Source organism: Phasianus colchicus, chromosome 39 (assembly GCF_987193195.1).
Source record: "Phasianus colchicus chromosome 39, bPhaCol1.hap1.1, whole genome shotgun sequence".
In the NCBI taxonomy this organism is placed as follows: domain Eukaryota; kingdom Metazoa; phylum Chordata; class Aves; order Galliformes; family Phasianidae; genus Phasianus; species Phasianus colchicus.
In genome coordinates this window covers 1,462,162-1,482,594 of record NC_143474.1, presented here as the reverse complement: position 1 = coordinate 1,482,594, position 20,433 = coordinate 1,462,162, and the positions used below count along the sequence as shown (strand labels likewise).

The window sequence follows — 20,433 nt, the reverse complement described above, 5'->3', positions numbered from 1 at the left end:
GAATGGCCCCGAAACGACCCTAAAAACCCTCAAAACCACCCCAGAAATCCCCCCGAAACAACAACAAAACCCCAAATCCCTCACCCCCGTTTTCCCCTCTTTTCACCCCAAAAAAACCCAGGTGGGTGTGAAGGGCAACCCGCAAGGCTTCAACCGCGGCCTCGACTGCGACGTCATCGTGGCCGAGGTCAGCCCCAAATCTCTCCTTTTTCACCCCAAAAAAACCCCAAACCCGAAACCTTCCGACCCCAAAATCCCCTTTTTTCACCCCAAAACAAACCCCAAATCAGGTTCGTTCCACCAGCCACAAACCCGATGAAATCTATGGGATGATCGAACGCCTTTCTCCTGGAACCCGAAAAATCGAACTCTTCGGTCGACCCCACAACGTCCAACCAAACTGGTCTGAATTGCACCCAGAACGGCCCTAAAAAGCCCCAAAATGGACCCCGAAAGACCCCGAAACGGCCCCAAAACGCACAGATACCCCGAAAGCTGCAGAACAGCCCACCTGGAAGCCCCAAAACGACCCAAAAAAGCCCCAAAATGGCCCCGAAACACAGAGATGCTCCAAAAGCCCCAAAGCGACCCCAAACAGCCCCCCGAAAAGCCCCAAAATGGCCCCCAAATGACTCTAAAAAACCCCAAAATGGACCCCAAAAGATTGCAGCATGGCCACAAAACACAGAGGTGCCCTAAAAGCCCCAAAATGGGCCCCAGAAAGCCCCAAAATGGGCCCAAGATGACCCCAAAAAGCCCCCTAAAATAGACCCCAAAATGGACGCGAAGCGACCCTAAAAAGATCCCAGAATGGCCCTAAAACGAGCCTAAAAAGCCCCAAAATGGCCCCAAAATGACCCCAGAAAGACCCTAAAAAGCCCCAAAATGGACCCAAAATGACCCCAGAAAGACCCTAAAAAGCCCCAAAATGGCCCCAAAAAGCCCCAAAATGACCCTAAAAAGCCCCAAAATGGACCCAAAATGACCCAAGAAAGACCCTAAAAAGCCCCAAAATGGCCACAAAATGACCCTAAAAAGCTCCAAAATAGACCCAGAATGACCCCAAAAAGTCCCCAAATGACCCCAAAGAGACCCAAAAAAGCCCCAAAATGGCCCCAAAATGACTCTAAAAAACCCCAAAGTGTCCCTAAAAAGCCCCAAAATGGACCCAAAATGGACCCAAAAAGCCCCAAAATGACCCTAAAAAGCCCCAAAACGTCCCCAAAACAACCCCAGAAAGACCCAAAATGACCCTAAAAAGCTTCAAATGGGACCCAAAATGACCCCAAAAAGCCCCAAAATGACCCCAAAAAGCCCCCAAAAAGCCCCAAAGCAACCCTAAAAAGCCCCAAAATGACCCCAAAAAGACCCTAAAAAGCTCCAAAATGCCCCCAAAAAAGCCCCAAAAAGCCCCAAAGCAACCCTAGAATGCCCCAAAATGGCCCCAAAATGGACCCCAAAAGATTCCAACATGCCCCAAAATACAGAGATGCCCCAAAAGACCCAAAATGTGCCCAAAATGACTCAAAAAAGCCCCAAAACGGACCCCAAAAAGCCCCACAAAATGGACCCCAAAATGGCCCCAAAGCGACCCTAAAAAGATCCCAAAATGGCCTTAAAACGAGCCTAAAAAGCCCCAAAATGGCCCCAAAATTACCCCAAAAAAGACCCAAAATGAACCTAAAAAGCCTCAAATTGGACCCAAAACGACCCCAGAAAGACCCTAAATGACCCTAAAAAGCCTCAAATGGGACCCAAAATGACCCCAAAAAGCATCCAAAAAGCCCCAAAGCAACCCAAAAAAGCCTCAAATGGGACCCAAAATGACCCTAAAAAGCTCCAAAATGCCCCCAGAAAAGCCCAAAAAAGCCCCAAAGCAACCCTAGAATGCCCCCAAATGACCCCGAAAAGACCCTAAAAAGCTCCAAAATGACCCCAAAAAAGCCCCAAAATGACCCCAAAGCAACCCTAGAATGCCCCAAAATGGCCCCAAGCAAGCCCCAGAATGGCCCCGAAACGACCCTAAAAACCCTCAAAACCACCCCAGAAATCCCCCCGAAACAACAACAAAACCCCAAATCCCTCACCCCCGTTTTCCCCTCTTTTCACCCCAAAAAAACCCAGGTGGGTGTGAAGGGCAACCCGCAAGGCTTCAACCGCGGCCTCGACTGCGACGTCATCGTGGCCGAGGTCAGCCCCAAATCTCTCCTTTTTCACCCCAAAAAAACCCCAAACCCGAAACCTTCCGACCCCAAAATCCCCTTTTTTCACCCCAAAACAAACCCCAAATCAGGTTCGTTCCACCAGCCACAAACCCGATGAAATCTATGGGATGATCGAACGCCTTTCTCCTGGAACCCGAAAAATCGAACTCTTCGGTCGACCCCACAACGTCCAACCAAACTGGTCTGAATTGCACCCAGAACGGCCCTAAAAAGCCCCAAAATGGACCCCGAAAGACCCCGAAACGGCCCCAAAACGCACAGATACCCCGAAAGCTGCAGAACAGCCCACCTGGAAGCCCCAAAACGACCCAAAAAAGCCCCAAAATGGCCCCGAAACACAGAGATGCTCCAAAAGCCCCAAAGCGACCCCAAACAGCCCCCCGAAAAGCCCCAAAATGGCCCCCAAATGACTCTAAAAAACCCCAAAATGGACCCCAAAAGATTGCAGCATGGCCACAAAACACAGAGGTGCCCTAAAAGCCCCAAAATGGGCCCCAGAAAGCCCCAAAATGGGCCCAAGATGACCCCAAAAAGCCCCCTAAAATAGACCCCAAAATGGACGCGAAGCGACCCTAAAAAGATCCCAGAATGGCCCTAAAACGAGCCTAAAAAGCCCCAAAATGGCCCCAAAATGACCCCAGAAAGACCCTAAAAAGCCCCAAAATGGACCCAAAATGACCCCAGAAAGACCCTAAAAAGCCCCAAAATGGCCCCAAAAAGCCCCAAAATGACCCTAAAAAGCCCCAAAATGGACCCAAAATGACCCAAGAAAGACCCTAAAAAGCCCCAAAATGGCCACAAAATGACCCTAAAAAGCTCCAAAATAGACCCAGAATGACCCCAAAAAGTCCCCAAATGACCCCAAAGAGACCCAAAAAAGCCCCAAAATGGCCCCAAAATGACTCTAAAAAACCCCAAAGTGTCCCTAAAAAGCCCCAAAATGGACCCAAAATGGACCCAAAAAGCCCCAAAATGACCCTAAAAAGCCCCAAAACGTCCCCAAAACAACCCCAGAAAGACCCAAAATGACCCTAAAAAGCTTCAAATGGGACCCAAAATGACCCCAAAAAGCCCCAAAATGACCCCAAAAAGCCCCCAAAAAGCCCCAAAGCAACCCTAAAAAGCCCCAAAATGACCCCAAAAAGACCCTAAAAAGCTCCAAAATGCCCCCAAAAAAGCCCCAAAAAGCCCCAAAGCAACCCTAGAATGCCCCAAAATGGCCCCAAAATGGACCCCAAAAGATTCCAACATGCCCCAAAATACAGAGATGCCCCAAAAGACCCAAAATGTGCCCAAAATGACTCAAAAAAGCCCCAAAACGGACCCCAAAAAGCCCCACAAAATGGACCCCAAAATGGCCCCAAAGCGACCCTAAAAAGATCCCAAAATGGCCTTAAAACGAGCCTAAAAAGCCCCAAAATGGCCCCAAAATTACCCCAAAAAAGACCCAAAATGAACCTAAAAAGCCTCAAATTGGACCCAAAACGACCCCAGAAAGACCCTAAATGACCCTAAAAAGCCTCAAATGGGACCCAAAATGACCCCAAAAAGCATCCAAAAAGCCCCAAAGCAACCCAAAAAAGCCTCAAATGGGACCCAAAATGACCCTAAAAAGCTCCAAAATGCCCCCAGAAAAGCCCAAAAAAGCCCCAAAGCAACCCTAGAATGCCCCCAAATGACCCCGAAAAGACCCTAAAAAGCTCCAAAATGACCCCAAAAAAGCCCCAAAATGACCCCAAAGCAACCCTAGAATGCCCCAAAATGGCCCCAAGCAAGCCCCAGAATGGCCCCGAAACGACCCTAAAAACCCTCAAAACCACCCCAGAAATCCCCCCGAAACAACAACAAAACCCCAAATCCCTCACCCCCGTTTTCCCCTCTTTTCACCCCAAAAAAACCCAGGTGGGTGTGAAGGGCAACCCGCAAGGCTTCAACCGCGGCCTCGACTGCGACGTCATCGTGGCCGAGGTCAGCCCCAAATCTCTCCTTTTTCACCCCAAAAAAACCCCAAACCCGAAACCTTCCGACCCCAAAATCCCCTTTTTTCACCCCAAAACAAACCCCAAATCAGGTTCGTTCCACCAGCCACAAACCCGATGAAATCTATGGGATGATCGAACGCCTTTCTCCTGGAACCCGAAAAATCGAACTCTTCGGTCGACCCCACAACGTCCAACCAAACTGGTCTGAATTGCACCCAGAACGGCCCTAAAAAGCCCCAAAATGGACCCCGAAAGACCCCGAAACGGCCCCAAAACGCACAGATACCCCGAAAGCTGCAGAACAGCCCACCTGGAAGCCCCAAAACGACCCAAAAAAGCCCCAAAATGGCCCCGAAACACAGAGATGCTCCAAAAGCCCCAAAGCGACCCCAAACAGCCCCCCGAAAAGCCCCAAAATGGCCCCCAAATGACTCTAAAAAACCCCAAAATGGACCCCAAAAGATTGCAGCATGGCCACAAAACACAGAGGTGCCCTAAAAGCCCCAAAATGGGCCCCAGAAAGCCCCAAAATGGGCCCAAGATGACCCCAAAAAGCCCCCTAAAATAGACCCCAAAATGGACGCGAAGCGACCCTAAAAAGATCCCAGAATGGCCCTAAAACGAGCCTAAAAAGCCCCAAAATGGCCCCAAAATGACCCCAGAAAGACCCTAAAAAGCCCCAAAATGGACCCAAAATGACCCCAGAAAGACCCTAAAAAGCCCCAAAATGGCCCCAAAAAGCCCCAAAATGACCCTAAAAAGCCCCAAAATGGACCCAAAATGACCCAAGAAAGACCCTAAAAAGCCCCAAAATGGCCACAAAATGACCCTAAAAAGCTCCAAAATAGACCCAGAATGACCCCAAAAAGTCCCCAAATGACCCCAAAGAGACCCAAAAAAGCCCCAAAATGGCCCCAAAATGACTCTAAAAAACCCCAAAGTGTCCCTAAAAAGCCCCAAAATGGACCCAAAATGGACCCAAAAAGCCCCAAAATGACCCTAAAAAGCCCCAAAACGTCCCCAAAACAACCCCAGAAAGACCCAAAATGACCCTAAAAAGCTTCAAATGGGACCCAAAATGACCCCAAAAAGCCCCAAAATGACCCCAAAAAGCCCCCAAAAAGCCCCAAAGCAACCCTAAAAAGCCCCAAAATGACCCCAAAAAGACCCTAAAAAGCTCCAAAATGCCCCCAAAAAAGCCCCAAAAAGCCCCAAAGCAACCCTAGAATGCCCCAAAATGGCCCCAAAATGGACCCCAAAAGATTCCAACATGCCCCAAAATACAGAGATGCCCCAAAAGACCCAAAATGTGCCCAAAATGACTCAAAAAAGCCCCAAAACGGACCCCAAAAAGCCCCACAAAATGGACCCCAAAATGGCCCCAAAGCGACCCTAAAAAGATCCCAAAATGGCCTTAAAACGAGCCTAAAAAGCCCCAAAATGGCCCCAAAATTACCCCAAAAAAGACCCAAAATGAACCTAAAAAGCCTCAAATTGGACCCAAAACGACCCCAGAAAGACCCTAAATGACCCTAAAAAGCCTCAAATGGGACCCAAAATGACCCCAAAAAGCATCCAAAAAGCCCCAAAGCAACCCAAAAAAGCCTCAAATGGGACCCAAAATGACCCTAAAAAGCTCCAAAATGCCCCCAGAAAAGCCCAAAAAAGCCCCAAAGCAACCCTAGAATGCCCCCAAATGACCCCGAAAAGACCCTAAAAAGCTCCAAAATGACCCCAAAAAAGCCCCAAAATGACCCCAAAGCAACCCTAGAATGCCCCAAAATGGCCCCAAGCAAGCCCCAGAATGGCCCCGAAACGACCCTAAAAACCCTCAAAACCACCCCAGAAATCCCCCCGAAACAACAACAAAACCCCAAATCCCTCACCCCCGTTTTCCCCTCTTTTCACCCCAAAAAAACCCAGGTGGGTGTGAAGGGCAACCCGCAAGGCTTCAACCGCGGCCTCGACTGCGACGTCATCGTGGCCGAGGTCAGCCCCAAATCTCTCCTTTTTCACCCCAAAAAAACCCCAAACCCGAAACCTTCCGACCCCAAAATCCCCTTTTTTCACCCCAAAACAAACCCCAAATCAGGTTCGTTCCACCAGCCACAAACCCGATGAAATCTATGGGATGATCGAACGCCTTTCTCCTGGAACCCGAAAAATCGAACTCTTCGGTCGACCCCACAACGTCCAACCAAACTGGTCTGAATTGCACCCAGAACGGCCCTAAAAAGCCCCAAAATGGACCCCGAAAGACCCCGAAACGGCCCCAAAACGCACAGATACCCCGAAAGCTGCAGAACAGCCCACCTGGAAGCCCCAAAACGACCCAAAAAAGCCCCAAAATGGCCCCGAAACACAGAGATGCTCCAAAAGCCCCAAAGCGACCCCAAACAGCCCCCCGAAAAGCCCCAAAATGGCCCCCAAATGACTCTAAAAAACCCCAAAATGGACCCCAAAAGATTGCAGCATGGCCACAAAACACAGAGGTGCCCTAAAAGCCCCAAAATGGGCCCCAGAAAGCCCCAAAATGGGCCCAAGATGACCCCAAAAAGCCCCCTAAAATAGACCCCAAAATGGACGCGAAGCGACCCTAAAAAGATCCCAGAATGGCCCTAAAACGAGCCTAAAAAGCCCCAAAATGGCCCCAAAATGACCCCAGAAAGACCCTAAAAAGCCCCAAAATGGACCCAAAATGACCCCAGAAAGACCCTAAAAAGCCCCAAAATGGCCCCAAAAAGCCCCAAAATGACCCTAAAAAGCCCCAAAATGGACCCAAAATGACCCAAGAAAGACCCTAAAAAGCCCCAAAATGGCCACAAAATGACCCTAAAAAGCTCCAAAATAGACCCAGAATGACCCCAAAAAGTCCCCAAATGACCCCAAAGAGACCCAAAAAAGCCCCAAAATGGCCCCAAAATGACTCTAAAAAACCCCAAAGTGTCCCTAAAAAGCCCCAAAATGGACCCAAAATGGACCCAAAAAGCCCCAAAATGACCCTAAAAAGCCCCAAAACGTCCCCAAAACAACCCCAGAAAGACCCAAAATGACCCTAAAAAGCTTCAAATGGGACCCAAAATGACCCCAAAAAGCCCCAAAATGACCCCAAAAAGCCCCCAAAAAGCCCCAAAGCAACCCTAAAAAGCCCCAAAATGACCCCAAAAAGACCCTAAAAAGCTCCAAAATGCCCCCAAAAAAGCCCCAAAAAGCCCCAAAGCAACCCTAGAATGCCCCAAAATGGCCCCAAAATGGACCCCAAAAGATTCCAACATGCCCCAAAATACAGAGATGCCCCAAAAGACCCAAAATGTGCCCAAAATGACTCAAAAAAGCCCCAAAACGGACCCCAAAAAGCCCCACAAAATGGACCCCAAAATGGCCCCAAAGCGACCCTAAAAAGATCCCAAAATGGCCTTAAAACGAGCCTAAAAAGCCCCAAAATGGCCCCAAAATTACCCCAAAAAAGACCCAAAATGAACCTAAAAAGCCTCAAATTGGACCCAAAACGACCCCAGAAAGACCCTAAATGACCCTAAAAAGCCTCAAATGGGACCCAAAATGACCCCAAAAAGCATCCAAAAAGCCCCAAAGCAACCCAAAAAAGCCTCAAATGGGACCCAAAATGACCCTAAAAAGCTCCAAAATGCCCCCAGAAAAGCCCAAAAAAGCCCCAAAGCAACCCTAGAATGCCCCCAAATGACCCCGAAAAGACCCTAAAAAGCTCCAAAATGACCCCAAAAAAGCCCCAAAATGACCCCAAAGCAACCCTAGAATGCCCCAAAATGGCCCCAAGCAAGCCCCAGAATGGCCCCGAAACGACCCTAAAAACCCTCAAAACCACCCCAGAAATCCCCCCGAAACAACAACAAAACCCCAAATCCCTCACCCCCGTTTTCCCCTCTTTTCACCCCAAAAAAACCCAGGTGGGTGTGAAGGGCAACCCGCAAGGCTTCAACCGCGGCCTCGACTGCGACGTCATCGTGGCCGAGGTCAGCCCCAAATCTCTCCTTTTTCACCCCAAAAAAACCCCAAACCCGAAACCTTCCGACCCCAAAATCCCCTTTTTTCACCCCAAAACAAACCCCAAATCAGGTTCGTTCCACCAGCCACAAACCCGATGAAATCTATGGGATGATCGAACGCCTTTCTCCTGGAACCCGAAAAATCGAACTCTTCGGTCGACCCCACAACGTCCAACCAAACTGGTCTGAATTGCACCCAGAACGGCCCTAAAAAGCCCCAAAATGGACCCCGAAAGACCCCGAAACGGCCCCAAAACGCACAGATACCCCGAAAGCTGCAGAACAGCCCACCTGGAAGCCCCAAAACGACCCAAAAAAGCCCCAAAATGGCCCCGAAACACAGAGATGCTCCAAAAGCCCCAAAGCGACCCCAAACAGCCCCCCGAAAAGCCCCAAAATGGCCCCCAAATGACTCTAAAAAACCCCAAAATGGACCCCAAAAGATTGCAGCATGGCCACAAAACACAGAGGTGCCCTAAAAGCCCCAAAATGGGCCCCAGAAAGCCCCAAAATGGGCCCAAGATGACCCCAAAAAGCCCCCTAAAATAGACCCCAAAATGGACGCGAAGCGACCCTAAAAAGATCCCAGAATGGCCCTAAAACGAGCCTAAAAAGCCCCAAAATGGCCCCAAAATGACCCCAGAAAGACCCTAAAAAGCCCCAAAATGGACCCAAAATGACCCCAGAAAGACCCTAAAAAGCCCCAAAATGGCCCCAAAAAGCCCCAAAATGACCCTAAAAAGCCCCAAAATGGACCCAAAATGACCCAAGAAAGACCCTAAAAAGCCCCAAAATGGCCACAAAATGACCCTAAAAAGCTCCAAAATAGACCCAGAATGACCCCAAAAAGTCCCCAAATGACCCCAAAGAGACCCAAAAAAGCCCCAAAATGGCCCCAAAATGACTCTAAAAAACCCCAAAGTGTCCCTAAAAAGCCCCAAAATGGACCCAAAATGGACCCAAAAAGCCCCAAAATGACCCTAAAAAGCCCCAAAACGTCCCCAAAACAACCCCAGAAAGACCCAAAATGACCCTAAAAAGCTTCAAATGGGACCCAAAATGACCCCAAAAAGCCCCAAAATGACCCCAAAAAGCCCCCAAAAAGCCCCAAAGCAACCCTAAAAAGCCCCAAAATGACCCCAAAAAGACCCTAAAAAGCTCCAAAATGCCCCCAAAAAAGCCCCAAAAAGCCCCAAAGCAACCCTAGAATGCCCCAAAATGGCCCCAAAATGGACCCCAAAAGATTCCAACATGCCCCAAAATACAGAGATGCCCCAAAAGACCCAAAATGTGCCCAAAATGACTCAAAAAAGCCCCAAAACGGACCCCAAAAAGCCCCACAAAATGGACCCCAAAATGGCCCCAAAGCGACCCTAAAAAGATCCCAAAATGGCCTTAAAACGAGCCTAAAAAGCCCCAAAATGGCCCCAAAATTACCCCAAAAAAGACCCAAAATGAACCTAAAAAGCCTCAAATTGGACCCAAAACGACCCCAGAAAGACCCTAAATGACCCTAAAAAGCCTCAAATGGGACCCAAAATGACCCCAAAAAGCATCCAAAAAGCCCCAAAGCAACCCAAAAAAGCCTCAAATGGGACCCAAAATGACCCTAAAAAGCTCCAAAATGCCCCCAGAAAAGCCCAAAAAAGCCCCAAAGCAACCCTAGAATGCCCCCAAATGACCCCGAAAAGACCCTAAAAAGCTCCAAAATGACCCCAAAAAAGCCCCAAAATGACCCCAAAGCAACCCTAGAATGCCCCAAAATGGCCCCAAGCAAGCCCCAGAATGGCCCCGAAACGACCCTAAAAACCCTCAAAACCACCCCAGAAATCCCCCCGAAACAACAACAAAACCCCAAATCCCTCACCCCCGTTTTCCCCTCTTTTCACCCCAAAAAAACCCAGGTGGGTGTGAAGGGCAACCCGCAAGGCTTCAACCGCGGCCTCGACTGCGACGTCATCGTGGCCGAGGTCAGCCCCAAATCTCTCCTTTTTCACCCCAAAAAAACCCCAAACCCGAAACCTTCCGACCCCAAAATCCCCTTTTTTCACCCCAAAACAAACCCCAAATCAGGTTCGTTCCACCAGCCACAAACCCGATGAAATCTATGGGATGATCGAACGCCTTTCTCCTGGAACCCGAAAAATCGAACTCTTCGGTCGACCCCACAACGTCCAACCAAACTGGTCTGAATTGCACCCAGAACGGCCCTAAAAAGCCCCAAAATGGACCCCGAAAGACCCCGAAACGGCCCCAAAACGCACAGATACCCCGAAAGCTGCAGAACAGCCCACCTGGAAGCCCCAAAACGACCCAAAAAAGCCCCAAAATGGCCCCGAAACACAGAGATGCTCCAAAAGCCCCAAAGCGACCCCAAACAGCCCCCCGAAAAGCCCCAAAATGGCCCCCAAATGACTCTAAAAAACCCCAAAATGGACCCCAAAAGATTGCAGCATGGCCACAAAACACAGAGGTGCCCTAAAAGCCCCAAAATGGGCCCCAGAAAGCCCCAAAATGGGCCCAAGATGACCCCAAAAAGCCCCCTAAAATAGACCCCAAAATGGACGCGAAGCGACCCTAAAAAGATCCCAGAATGGCCCTAAAACGAGCCTAAAAAGCCCCAAAATGGCCCCAAAATGACCCCAGAAAGACCCTAAAAAGCCCCAAAATGGACCCAAAATGACCCCAGAAAGACCCTAAAAAGCCCCAAAATGGCCCCAAAAAGCCCCAAAATGACCCTAAAAAGCCCCAAAATGGACCCAAAATGACCCAAGAAAGACCCTAAAAAGCCCCAAAATGGCCACAAAATGACCCTAAAAAGCTCCAAAATAGACCCAGAATGACCCCAAAAAGTCCCCAAATGACCCCAAAGAGACCCAAAAAAGCCCCAAAATGGCCCCAAAATGACTCTAAAAAACCCCAAAGTGTCCCTAAAAAGCCCCAAAATGGACCCAAAATGGACCCAAAAAGCCCCAAAATGACCCTAAAAAGCCCCAAAACGTCCCCAAAACAACCCCAGAAAGACCCAAAATGACCCTAAAAAGCTTCAAATGGGACCCAAAATGACCCCAAAAAGCCCCAAAATGACCCCAAAAAGCCCCCAAAAAGCCCCAAAGCAACCCTAAAAAGCCCCAAAATGACCCCAAAAAGACCCTAAAAAGCTCCAAAATGCCCCCAAAAAAGCCCCAAAAAGCCCCAAAGCAACCCTAGAATGCCCCAAAATGGCCCCAAAATGGACCCCAAAAGATTCCAACATGCCCCAAAATACAGAGATGCCCCAAAAGACCCAAAATGTGCCCAAAATGACTCAAAAAAGCCCCAAAACGGACCCCAAAAAGCCCCACAAAATGGACCCCAAAATGGCCCCAAAGCGACCCTAAAAAGATCCCAAAATGGCCTTAAAACGAGCCTAAAAAGCCCCAAAATGGCCCCAAAATTACCCCAAAAAAGACCCAAAATGAACCTAAAAAGCCTCAAATTGGACCCAAAACGACCCCAGAAAGACCCTAAATGACCCTAAAAAGCCTCAAATGGGACCCAAAATGACCCCAAAAAGCATCCAAAAAGCCCCAAAGCAACCCAAAAAAGCCTCAAATGGGACCCAAAATGACCCTAAAAAGCTCCAAAATGCCCCCAGAAAAGCCCAAAAAAGCCCCAAAGCAACCCTAGAATGCCCCCAAATGACCCCGAAAAGACCCTAAAAAGCTCCAAAATGACCCCAAAAAAGCCCCAAAATGACCCCAAAGCAACCCTAGAATGCCCCAAAATGGCCCCAAGCAAGCCCCAGAATGGCCCCGAAACGACCCTAAAAACCCTCAAAACCACCCCAGAAATCCCCCCGAAACAACAACAAAACCCCAAATCCCTCACCCCCGTTTTCCCCTCTTTTCACCCCAAAAAAACCCAGGTGGGTGTGAAGGGCAACCCGCAAGGCTTCAACCGCGGCCTCGACTGCGACGTCATCGTGGCCGAGGTCAGCCCCAAATCTCTCCTTTTTCACCCCAAAAAAACCCCAAACCCGAAACCTTCCGACCCCAAAATCCCCTTTTTTCACCCCAAAACAAACCCCAAATCAGGTTCGTTCCACCAGCCACAAACCCGATGAAATCTATGGGATGATCGAACGCCTTTCTCCTGGAACCCGAAAAATCGAACTCTTCGGTCGACCCCACAACGTCCAACCAAACTGGTCTGAATTGCACCCAGAACGGCCCTAAAAAGCCCCAAAATGGACCCCGAAAGACCCCGAAACGGCCCCAAAACGCACAGATACCCCGAAAGCTGCAGAACAGCCCACCTGGAAGCCCCAAAACGACCCAAAAAAGCCCCAAAATGGCCCCGAAACACAGAGATGCTCCAAAAGCCCCAAAGCGACCCCAAACAGCCCCCCGAAAAGCCCCAAAATGGCCCCCAAATGACTCTAAAAAACCCCAAAATGGACCCCAAAAGATTGCAGCATGGCCACAAAACACAGAGGTGCCCTAAAAGCCCCAAAATGGGCCCCAGAAAGCCCCAAAATGGGCCCAAGATGACCCCAAAAAGCCCCCTAAAATAGACCCCAAAATGGACGCGAAGCGACCCTAAAAAGATCCCAGAATGGCCCTAAAACGAGCCTAAAAAGCCCCAAAATGGCCCCAAAATGACCCCAGAAAGACCCTAAAAAGCCCCAAAATGGACCCAAAATGACCCCAGAAAGACCCTAAAAAGCCCCAAAATGGCCCCAAAAAGCCCCAAAATGACCCTAAAAAGCCCCAAAATGGACCCAAAATGACCCAAGAAAGACCCTAAAAAGCCCCAAAATGGCCACAAAATGACCCTAAAAAGCTCCAAAATAGACCCAGAATGACCCCAAAAAGTCCCCAAATGACCCCAAAGAGACCCAAAAAAGCCCCAAAATGGCCCCAAAATGACTCTAAAAAACCCCAAAGTGTCCCTAAAAAGCCCCAAAATGGACCCAAAATGGACCCAAAAAGCCCCAAAATGACCCTAAAAAGCCCCAAAACGTCCCCAAAACAACCCCAGAAAGACCCAAAATGACCCTAAAAAGCTTCAAATGGGACCCAAAATGACCCCAAAAAGCCCCAAAATGACCCCAAAAAGCCCCCAAAAAGCCCCAAAGCAACCCTAAAAAGCCCCAAAATGACCCCAAAAAGACCCTAAAAAGCTCCAAAATGCCCCCAAAAAAGCCCCAAAAAGCCCCAAAGCAACCCTAGAATGCCCCAAAATGGCCCCAAAATGGACCCCAAAAGATTCCAACATGCCCCAAAATACAGAGATGCCCCAAAAGACCCAAAATGTGCCCAAAATGACTCAAAAAAGCCCCAAAACGGACCCCAAAAAGCCCCACAAAATGGACCCCAAAATGGCCCCAAAGCGACCCTAAAAAGATCCCAAAATGGCCTTAAAACGAGCCTAAAAAGCCCCAAAATGGCCCCAAAATTACCCCAAAAAAGACCCAAAATGAACCTAAAAAGCCTCAAATTGGACCCAAAACGACCCCAGAAAGACCCTAAATGACCCTAAAAAGCCTCAAATGGGACCCAAAATGACCCCAAAAAGCATCCAAAAAGCCCCAAAGCAACCCAAAAAAGCCTCAAATGGGACCCAAAATGACCCTAAAAAGCTCCAAAATGCCCCCAGAAAAGCCCAAAAAAGCCCCAAAGCAACCCTAGAATGCCCCCAAATGACCCCGAAAAGACCCTAAAAAGCTCCAAAATGACCCCAAAAAAGCCCCAAAATGACCCCAAAGCAACCCTAGAATGCCCCAAAATGGCCCCAAGCAAGCCCCAGAATGGCCCCGAAACGACCCTAAAAACCCTCAAAACCACCCCAGAAATCCCCCCGAAACAACAACAAAACCCCAAATCCCTCACCCCCGTTTTCCCCTCTTTTCACCCCAAAAAAACCCAGGTGGGTGTGAAGGGCAACCCGCAAGGCTTCAACCGCGGCCTCGACTGCGACGTCATCGTGGCCGAGGTCAGCCCCAAATCTCTCCTTTTTCACCCCAAAAAAACCCCAAACCCGAAACCTTCCGACCCCAAAATCCCCTTTTTTCACCCCAAAACAAACCCCAAATCAGGTTCGTTCCACCAGCCACAAACCCGATGAAATCTATGGGATGATCGAACGCCTTTCTCCTGGAACCCGAAAAATCGAACTCTTCGGTCGACCCCACAACGTCCAACCAAACTGGTCTGAATTGCACCCAGAACGGCCCTAAAAAGCCCCAAAATGGACCCCGAAAGACCCCGAAACGGCCCCAAAACGCACAGATACCCCGAAAGCTGCAGAACAGCCCACCTGGAAGCCCCAAAACGACCCAAAAAAGCCCCAAAATGGCCCCGAAACACAGAGATGCTCCAAAAGCCCCAAAGCGACCCCAAACAGCCCCCCGAAAAGCCCCAAAATGGCCCCCAAATGACTCTAAAAAACCCCAAAATGGACCCCAAAAGATTGCAGCATGGCCACAAAACACAGAGGTGCCCTAAAAGCCCCAAAATGGGCCCCAGAAAGCCCCAAAATGGGCCCAAGATGACCCCAAAAAGCCCCCTAAAATAGACCCCAAAATGGACGCGAAGCGACCCTAAAAAGATCCCAGAATGGCCCTAAAACGAGCCTAAAAAGCCCCAAAATGGCCCCAAAATGACCCCAGAAAGACCCTAAAAAGCCCCAAAATGGACCCAAAATGACCCCAGAAAGACCCTAAAAAGCCCCAAAATGGCCCCAAAAAGCCCCAAAATGACCCTAAAAAGCCCCAAAATGGACCCAAAATGACCCAAGAAAGACCCTAAAAAGCCCCAAAATGGCCACAAAATGACCCTAAAAAGCTCCAAAATAGACCCAGAATGACCCCAAAAAGTCCCCAAATGACCCCAAAGAGACCCAAAAAAGCCCCAAAATGGCCCCAAAATGACTCTAAAAAACCCCAAAGTGTCCCTAAAAAGCCCCAAAATGGACCCAAAATGGACCCAAAAAGCCCCAAAATGACCCTAAAAAGCCCCAAAACGTCCCCAAAACAACCCCAGAAAGACCCAAAATGACCCTAAAAAGCTTCAAATGGGACCCAAAATGACCCCAAAAAGCCCCAAAATGACCCCAAAAAGCCCCCAAAAAGCCCCAAAGCAACCCTAAAAAGCCCCAAAATGACCCCAAAAAGACCCTAAAAAGCTCCAAAATGCCCCCAAAAAAGCCCCAAAAAGCCCCAAAGCAACCCTAGAATGCCCCAAAATGGCCCCAAAATGGACCCCAAAAGATTCCAACATGCCCCAAAATACAGAGATGCCCCAAAAGACCCAAAATGTGCCCAAAATGACTCAAAAAAGCCCCAAAACGGACCCCAAAAAGCCCCACAAAATGGACCCCAAAATGGCCCCAAAGCGACCCTAAAAAGATCCCAAAATGGCCTTAAAACGAGCCTAAAAAGCCCCAAAATGGCCCCAAAATTACCCCAAAAAAGACCCAAAATGAACCTAAAAAGCCTCAAATTGGACCCAAAACGACCCCAGAAAGACCCTAAATGACCCTAAAAAGCCTCAAATGGGACCCAAAATGACCCCAAAAAGCATCCAAAAAGCCCCAAAGCAACCCAAAAAAGCCTCAAATGGGACCCAAAATGACCCTAAAAAGCTCCAAAATGCCCCCAGAAAAGCCCAAAAAAGCCCCAAAGCAACCCTAGAATGCCCCCAAATGACCCCGAAAAGACCCTAAAAAGCTCCAAAATGACCCCAAAAAAGCCCCAAAATGACCCCAAAGCAACCCTAGAATGCCCCAAAATGGCCCCAAGCAAGCCCCAGAATGGCCCCGAAACGACCCTAAAAACCCTCAAAACCACCCCAGAAATCCCCCCGAAACAACAACAAAACCCCAAATCCCTCACCCCCGTTTTCCCCTCTTTTCACCCCAAAAAAACCCAGGTGGGTGTGAAGGGCAACCCGCAAGGCTTCAACCGCGGCCTCGACTGCGACGTCATCGTGGCCGAGGTCAGCCCCAAATCTCTCCTTTTTCACCCCAAAAAAACCCCAAACCCGAAACCTTCCGACCCCAAAATCCCCTTTTTTCACCCCAAAACAAACCCCAAATCAGGTTCGTTCCACCAGCCACAAACCCGATGAAATCTATGGGATGATCGAACGCCTTTCTCCTGGAACCCGAAAAATCGAACTCTTCGGTCGACCCCACAACGTCCAACCAAACTGGTCTGAATTGCACCCAGAACGGCCCTAAAAAGCCCCAAAATGGACCCCGAAAGACCCCGAAACGGCCCCAAAACGCACAGATACCCCGAAAGCTGCAGAACAGCCCACCTGGAAGCCCCAAAACGACCCAAAAAAGCCCCAAAATGGCCCCGAAACACAGAGATGCTCCAAAAGCCCCAAAGCGACCCCAAACAGCCCCCCGAAAAGCCCCAAAATGGCCCCCAAATGACTCTAAAAAACCCCAAAATGGACCCCAAAAGATTGCAGCATGGCCACAAAACACAGAGGTGCCCTAAAAGCCCCAAAATGGGCCCCAGAAAGCCCCAAAATGGGCCCAAGATGACCCCAAAAAGCCCCCTAAAATAGACCCCAAAATGGACGCGAAGCGACCCTAAAAAGATCCCAGAATGGCCCTAAAACGAGCCTAAAAAGCCCCAAAATGGCCCCAAAATGACCCCAGAAAGACCCTAAAAAGCCCCAAAATGGACCCAAAATGACCCCAGAAAGACCCTAAAAAGCCCCAAAATGGCCCCAAAAAGCCCCAAAATGACCCTAAAAAGCCCCAAAATGGACCCAAAATGACCCAAGAAAGACCCTAAAAAGCCCCAAAATGGCCACAAAATGACCCTAAAAAGCTCCAAAATAGACCCAGAATGACCCCAAAAAGTCCCCAAATGACCCCAAAGAGACCCAAAAAAGCCCCAAAATGGCCCCAAAATGACTCTAAAAAACCCCAAAGTGTCCCTAAAAAGCCCCAAAATGGACCCAAAATGGACCCAAAAAGCCCCAAAATGACCCTAAAAAGCCCCAAAACGTCCCCAAAACAACCCCAGAAAGACCCAAAATGACCCTAAAAAGCTTCAAATGGGACCCAAAATGACCCCAAAAAGCCCCAAAATGACCCCAAAAAGCCCCCAAAAAGCCCCAAAGCAACCCTAAAAAGCCCCAAAATGACCCCAAAAAGACCCTAAAAAGCTCCAAAATGCCCCCAAAAAAGCCCCAAAAAGCCCCAAAGCAACCCTAGAATGCCCCAAAATGGCCCCAAAATGGACCCCAAAAGATTCCAACATGCCCCAAAATACAGAGATGCCCCAAAAGACCCAAAATGTGCCCAAAATGACTCAAAAAAGCCCCAAAACGGACCCCAAAAAGCCCCACAAAATGGACCCCAAAATGGCCCCAAAGCGACCCTAAAAAGATCCCAAAATGGCCTTAAAACGAGCCTAAAAAGCCCCAAAATGGCCCCAAAATTACCCCAAAAAAGACCCAAAATGAACCTAAAAAGCCTCAAATTGGACCCAAAACGACCCCAGAAAGACCCTAAATGACCCTAAAAAGCCTCAAATGGGACCCAAAATGACCCCAAAAAGCATCCAAAAAGCCCCAAAGCAACCCAAAAAAGCCTCAAATGGGACCCAAAATGACCCTAAAAAGCTCCAAAATGCCCCCAGAAAAGCCCAAAAAAGCCCCAAAGCAACCCTAGAATGCCCCCAAATGACCCCGAAAAGACCCTAAAAAGCTCCAAAATGACCCCAAAAAAGCCCCAAAATGACCCCAAAGCAACCCTAGAATGCCCCAAAATGGCCCCAAGCAAGCCCCAGAATGGCCCCGAAACGACCCTAAAAACCCTCAAAACCACCCCAGAAATCCCCCCGAAACAACAACAAAACCCCAAATCCCTCACCCCCGTTTTCCCCTCTTTTCACCCCAAAAAAACCCAGGTGGGTGTGAAGGGCAACCCGCAAGGCTTCAACCGCGGCCTCGACTGCGACGTCATCGTGGCCGAGGTCAGCCCCAAATCTCTCCTTTTTCACCCCAAAAAAACCCCAAACCCGAAACCTTCCGACCCCAAAATCCCCTTTTTTCACCCCAAAACAAACCCCAAATCAGGTTCGTTCCACCAGCCACAAACCCGATGAAATCTATGGGATGATCGAACGCCTTTCTCCTGGAACCCGAAAAATCGAACTCTTCGGTCGACCCCACAACGTCCAACCAAACTGGTCTGAATTGCACCCAGAACGGCCCTAAAAAGCCCCAAAATGGACCCCGAAAGACCCCGAAACGGCCCCAAAACGCACAGATACCCCGAAAGCTGCAGAACAGCCCACCTGGAAGCCCCAAAACGACCCAAAAAAGCCCCAAAATGGCCCCGAAACACAGAGATGCTCCAAAAGCCCCAAAGCGACCCCAAACAGCCCCCCGAAAAGCCCCAAAATGGCCCCCAAATGACTCTAAAAAACCCCAAAATGGACCCCAAAAGATTGCAGCATGGCCACAAAACACAGAGGTGCCCTAAAAGCCCCAAAATGGGCCCCAGAAAGCCCCAAAATGGGCCCAAGATGACCCCAAAAAGCCCCCTAAAATAGACCCCAAAATGGACGCGAAGCGACCCTAAAAAGATCCCAGAATGGCCCTAAAACGAGCCTAAAAAGCCCCAAAATGGCCCCAAAATGACCCCAGAAAGACCCTAAAAAGCCCCAAAATGGACCCAAAATGACCCCAGAAAGACCCTAAAAAGCCCCAAAATGGCCCCAAAAAGCCCCAAAATGACCCTAAAAAGCCCCAAAATGGACCCAAAATGACCCAAGAAAGACCCTAAAAAGCCCCAAAATGGCCACAAAATGACCCTAAAAAGCTCCAAAATAGACCCAGAATGACCCCAAAAAGTCCCCAAATGACCCCAAAGAGACCCAAAAAAGCCCCAAAATGGCCCCAAAATGACTCTAAAAAACCCCAAAGTGTCCCTAAAAAGCCCCAAAATGGACCCAAAATGGACCCAAAAAGCCCCAAAATGACCCTAAAAAGCCCCAAAACGTCCCCAAAACAACCCCAGAAAGACCCAAAATGACCCTAAAAAGCTTCAAATGGGACCCAAAATGACCCCAAAAAGCCCCAAAATGACCCCAAAAAGCCCCCAAAAAGCCCCAAAGCAACCCTAAAAAGCCCCAAAATGACCCCAAAAAGACCCTAAAAAGCTCCAAAATGCCCCCAAAAAAGCCCCAAAAAGCCCCAAAGCAACCCTAGAATGCCCCAAAATGGCCCCAAAATGGACCCCAAAAGATTCCAACATGCCCCAAAATACAGAGATGCCCCAAAAGACCCAAAATGTGCCCAAAATGACTCAAAAAAGCCCCAAAACGGACCCCAAAAAGCCCCACAAAATGGACCCCAAAATGGCCCCAAAGCGACCCTAAAAAGATCCCAAAATGGCCTTAAAACGAGCCTAAAAAGCCCCAAAATGGCCCCAAAATTACCCCAAAAAAGACCCAAAATGAACCTAAAAAGCCTCAAATTGGACCCAAAACGACCCCAGAAAGACCCTAAATGACCCTAAAAAGCCTCAAATGGGACCCAAAATGACCCCAAAAAGCATCCAAAAAGCCCCAAAGCAACCCAAAAAAGCCTCAAATGGGACCCAAAATGACCCTAAAAAGCTCCAAAATGCCCCCAGAAAAGCCCAAAAAAGCCCCAAAGCAACCCTAGAATGCCCCCAAATGACCCCGAAAAGACCCTAAAAAGCTCCAAAATGACCCCAAAAAAGCCCCAAAATGACCCCAAAGCAACCCTAGAATGCCCCAAAATGGCCCCAAGCAAGCCCCAGAATGGCCCCGAAACGACCCTAAAAACCCTCAAAACCACCCCAGAAATCCCCCCGAAACAACAACAAAACCCCAAATCCCTCACCCCCGTTTTCCCCTCTTTTCACCCCAAAAAAACCCAGGTGGGTGTGAAGGGCAACCCGCAAGGCTTCAACCGCGGCCTCGACTGCGACGTCATCGTGGCCGAGGTCAGCCCCAAATCTCTCCTTTTTCACCCCAAAAAAACCCCAAACCCGAAACCTTCCGACCCCAAAATCCCCTTTTTTCACCCCAAAACAAACCCCAAATCAGGTTCGTTCCACCAGCCACAAACCCGATGAAATCTATGGGATGATCGAACGCCTTTCTCCTGGAACCCGAAAAATCGAACTCTTCGGTCGACCCCACAACGTCCAACCAAACTG

At 49.2% G+C, this 20,433-nt stretch overlaps 1 protein-coding gene across 4 annotated transcripts in view; it reads left to right on the top strand.

Annotated features, from left to right (window-relative positions):
• Positions 1-20,433, top strand: part of METTL3 (methyltransferase 3, N6-adenosine-methyltransferase complex catalytic subunit) — a 60,205-nt gene that overhangs the window by 39,442 nt on the left and 330 nt on the right. For 2 of the 4 annotated variants that reach the window (XM_090130091.1, XM_090130087.1), the window contains one exon: positions 1-20,433. This exon is cut by the window's left edge and continues 21,743 nt beyond it. The gene's annotated coding sequence lies outside the window, so the exon portion shown is untranslated. The other 2 variants (XM_090130089.1, XM_090130090.1) reach the window with 2 other exon arrangements.